General features: G+C 39.4%; 1 long non-coding RNA gene across 1 annotated transcript; it reads right to left on the bottom strand.

Moving 5' to 3' along the window:
* Positions 1-1,438: 1,438 nt before the first annotated feature.
* Positions 1,439-2,225, bottom strand: LOC117215886. Its single transcript, XR_004489232.1, has 3 exons — positions 2,082-2,225; positions 1,649-1,972; positions 1,439-1,548 (listed from the first exon to the last, which is right to left on the bottom strand). It is a non-coding gene; the product is annotated as an uncharacterized LOC117215886 (long non-coding RNA).
* Positions 2,226-4,830: the final 2,605 nt, after the last annotated feature.

The raw sequence follows: 4,830 nt of genomic DNA, 5'->3' as shown, positions 1-4,830 counted from the left end.
TAACGAAGGAGCAGACTTTCGAGGATCGATAAGGATGTCTTCGGCTCGTAAATTGGAGAATAACGTGGATAGTAACGCACAGCCTCTGGCCATGAAATTATAGGACCATTCGAAATTGAGGCGCGAACAGACTTTGTATATAATAGTGAAGATAATTAGCCTTGATTCCAGCTCATACTCTTTACGTACTGTATCTTATTACGTACTTTATGTACTTATTATTTTGTCTCAAACATTTTGAATTCTTTGTTTTTAATCGAATAACATGGTGTTATGGAACGAGTACAAAAATGGCTTAAGCAGGCTGCACACATTTCTATCAAATCAAGTAAATTGTCTAACAATAACGTCTATCTATTTAGAAATAAATTAGACAATCAAACAATTTTCTATCTATAACATAGTGTTGCAGTTAGGAAATTGTAGATTTAACGATTAAGCGTCGTAAAAGAGAAAGTGGAAACTAGAATTAATCTTCTCTCGTTATCTTTTCATTTCAAAGTTTCGATGAACTATAGAGAACATCTGAAGTTGAAAGGTTTATCAAAAATCTACCCCTACAACATGTCAAGCAGAGAAAAACAATTCTAACTAATAAATGCCCAAACACGAGGTAAAGGACATAAATAGAAGAAAATGAAAAGTTCTTGAAAAAGAAGCACCCCATGCACTTAATACTGAGATATACACGTGGACTTCTAGAACGTATCGTCCTATTGTGACGGTCGTGTAGGGTGGTCGCTAGGACAAATCTGTCCCTTTTGTCGACGACCGGTGACGCTCATTGTGCATCGCGGTAACGTCGACAGCGAGCACGGCAACAGCGGCAACAACAGAACGACAATGCCAATGTACAAACGATCGAGTGGGCGGTAGCCGTGTTTTCGGATGTCCCGTCCCTTTCATTGTCGCCGCAAGAGCGCAGTATCACCCTGATTCCTTCTCCGTCGGTGAAGTCTGCGCCCTGCTGTTAGGACACGCGCGTCCAGCCATTCATCTTCTCGTCTTTCGTGTTTTCCTATTTTCTTCTATACAGAGAAATCGCTGGTACGTTTCTTTTTCAGGGTTGAATAGAACAAATACCGATTTTGTGTCACATACGTTTTGGAAATTTGCGTTCTACTATTGGGCTGGCAACTAAGTGATTGCGAATTTTGTCATTAGGCGATATTGATAAAATCCAACATATATCTGGAATCTTCTCACAAGTGTAAACTTCTTAAAATTTCCATGAATTTTGGGAAATTGCTCTATGAGAACAAGCTTCAGTAATTTAATGTATCTAAAATTCTGAGAATTAATTAGAAACCAACGTGTTTAGGTATGTTCCAGAATATTCGTAAAGTGACAAATCAATTTGGTGTGCGATGATTTGAATATGCACGAGTATATGTATGAGACCTCCGCAATACATGTAAAACCTCCTACTTACAGTTACAGACAAAACGCGATCACAGTAGCTTCCTTAATTTACAGAAACGCTTCCGGTTGTCCAGAAAAATTTCACGATTGCTATATAGTCTACCAATGCATCAGTAAATTTGCAAACTGAAAAAAATAGAGTCTTAAAATCAGCAAAAAAAAAAAAAAAGAAAAAATGATCCATATTAATACTTAAGACGACAACCCTTAGAGTGGCAACCCTTACGTTTCGCTGAACCGCAGTTTGTAATAAAATATTTCTTGTGGATTCTCAGAAAAGCATCTCCCACGTATCCTCCGCAGTAAAGTCAACCCCTCGAACGTAGATTGCCCAGCAGTTACGGTTTCCCAGACGTCGTCGTTTTGCCAGGCATCATCCGCGAGACCGTTGCCTTTTTTCCAGGGTGCGTACACAAAACGTGGGACGTAAAGCCGGCTTCCACCGAAATGGAACATAGGTATCAGCGATGATCCCCGTGTGAGGCGCCAGCTGGCTCATATTGAAACCAACCCCCTAACGTGCTCGGCCAATGCCCTCCCCACCATCCTTCTACAAAGAACCTAAATCATTTTCAGCCCCTCTACCGGTGCTTCCTGCGTGTACTAACAACCCCTGGTTTCCTCAGGGGCCACACCCTGGCTAGCCAGGCTCCACCTACCGAAAGGTCTAGCGTTTATAGAGTCCTCCTTCGCCAGTCAATGGAATCGTCTCTCCCTTTTTTTCTTTTTTTTTTTTATTTATAGTTCTTTCTTCATTTGCGGCTCTTTGACTTCTTTATACAAAAATGTCGACAACTGCGTTGTATATCTGAGAGAATAGGGAATGAGAGCTGGAGATTTTTTATTTTGTAGCTTATAAAATTTGTTTGGACTAATTGATTCTTAGAATTTCAGATGTAATGAATTATTAACATTTTTAGCCGTAATATTGTTTTTTTTGGCAATTGGGAGAAAATAATGGAAAAGTTAATTTTATTATCAAAGTTTAATAGTTTTTGGAATTTTATACAGTGGATCACTGAAGCTTTTACTCATGATTTTGTATCTTTGGGAATGGAGAACGAGAGTGTTACAGCAAAGATACTTATTTCATTATTAACATTGGTCTGAAAGTTAATTTGAGGTAACTAACAGTTAGAATTTTAGATACATTGAATCACTGAAATTTCTATTCATAACGTTTTTAAATATAAGAATTTGATTGATGAATAACGTCGTATAAAAGGAAGAGAGTGTGTCATGCTCGATAAGGCACTTTTCATTCCGTTATTAATGAGATTCCTGTTCTCACGATAATCGATTAGACGCGGGCCCGGGAAGGATTTTTAATTAAATCGAACAAATAGGAATTTCAAGCGTACACATATCCGTGCGATTTTCAAATGATTATTTAGAGTTTCTGTTGCTAAGATTTGCCTGAACAGAGTTTCCAGTGAAAGATATTAGCTTTCTCTCTTCCTTTTCCCAGGGATGTAATTAGATAATAATCACTTGTAGACCTGACGGAGCAATCTAAGCGACCGAGTAATGACTCACGCGGTTGACAAGCCCAAAGACAAACGATGATCGCGAACAGAAAGGTAAAATCGTTAGCCACGAACAAAGCCAGAGCCATATGTAACGACGAAAGGAACACTGTGTGGATTCAAGTGTTCTTCATCCTTGGTGAGCTCTCATTGCCAGACACGAGAAGATTGATAGTGTAACATTCTCGTACGAAAAATATGCCAGAAACTATGATCGTACGTACCGGCGAGTGGTTTCCAACGATTTTTGTTTCCTTTTGCTAAATGACAAGAGAGTGTTCGAGAATCGAGGCGCGAACGATTCTTCAACGCCGTACAACTGTACAAATATGGAACGAACGGACGCGACGCTATACAAGTAATTCAGACTTCATTTTGCTTAAATGATATTGACACAACGTCTCACCTATTAGCACGATCCTCTTAATTGATTTCAATCCACCATTAATGGAACAATTTTAACTATACTCGTTTCCATTAATCATATCATCTCAGTTCTTTCACCGATCACCAAACAGCTGTTCTCCATTTCGTTTGCATTTTATTGACACTCGTCGTGAGAGCAAACTTAACTAACTCGCAACTGTACATTTTTTATATGAATTTATACTATGTAAAGTTGTATATCCTTGATGCACGTTAATTTTATTACTTTTTTTTCTATAGATCGTTGGACATTTGATTAATTAGATTTAATATATGGAGAATCGAAGAGGTCAATGATTTCTCCACTTCTACATCGGAATATCGATTTTTTAGAGGATGAAAGTTTTTTAGAGGACAAAAAGAAAGAGAAGCTCTTTCTGGTCACGAGTTTCATTGGCCAATAAGAAAAGATGCCGGCCACCAATGTAAGTACGTTGTTCGTCGGTTGAATTCGAGCCGCTTCGAAGGTAGTCCACGTCGTAATAGAATCGTTCGATACGGACACGAAACCGAGGCGAACGAGACGCTGAAGACGTAATTACGTAGGATCGAATTGCCGGCAGGATCTGACAAGTTCCTTCGGTTTCATCGGTAAAAAAAAAGAAAGAAAGAAGAAAAGGAAAGAAGGGGAAAAAGGATGTCGACGCGGGACGAACGAAATTGCCGCTTTCGTAAAGCGTCGCGAGCCTGACGTTAAAACGATCGCAAAGAATCTTCGTGGAATTCAAGATCCGTGGTCGTCCATTACAATGGGGCAATTAGAATTTTTTTGCAACTGGACGTATTAATACGATCTTACGGATGGAATTCGCTAGTAAATTGGGAAATCGTGTGTGGAGTTTTTCAGGGCCATTTCGGCACCATCCAGGTACCACGACCAAACGATTTTGCTCATTGGTGAAACTGAAAAAGGCGATCAGGTAAAAACGAGGTTGGCCCGCAGGTCTCCCGGGAAGATAGCTTGGGTAATTGCGGGCCTGGAAATGCCCAGGGATTAATCGCGAATGAAACATGCACCGCGTCCATCTCGGGCCTTAAAAACAGCGACGCGAGCCAATTATGCAGGCAATTGTCTAAATTGAAACCAGCCAATTGTTGTCTTCGGACAGCTGGTAGAATTAACGAGATAATTGTCGGTGAAACCGCGTTCGGTAAAAGGTAGGTTAAACTATGGTTATCTATCTTTCCTTTGTATAATAATCTTTAACTAGATAGGAGAGGCAGGAATATTCCTTGAAATATTCTTAAGCCTTGATAATATGTAGGCTTCGTTACAAAATTCTAGATTCATTGTCAGTCGTATATTTAGGAAGATACACTGGCAATAATGTTTCGTTAATTGGATAGAGCCATTGGAACCTTGTCTGGACATTTGTTAAAAGTATATGTATTTCTAGAAAATCGCGAGTATCTATTTTTCCTTTTCATTGAGTGTACACGTAAGACCAAGGACTGT

Source organism: Bombus bifarius, unplaced genomic scaffold (genome assembly GCF_011952205.1).
Source record: "Bombus bifarius isolate JDL3187 unplaced genomic scaffold, Bbif_JDL3187 scf7180000009832, whole genome shotgun sequence".
NCBI classification, from domain to species: Eukaryota; Metazoa; Arthropoda; class Insecta; order Hymenoptera; family Apidae; genus Bombus; species Bombus bifarius.
Note: the sequence above shows the minus strand (reverse complement) of the source record. Positions and strands in the feature narration are given on the sequence as shown.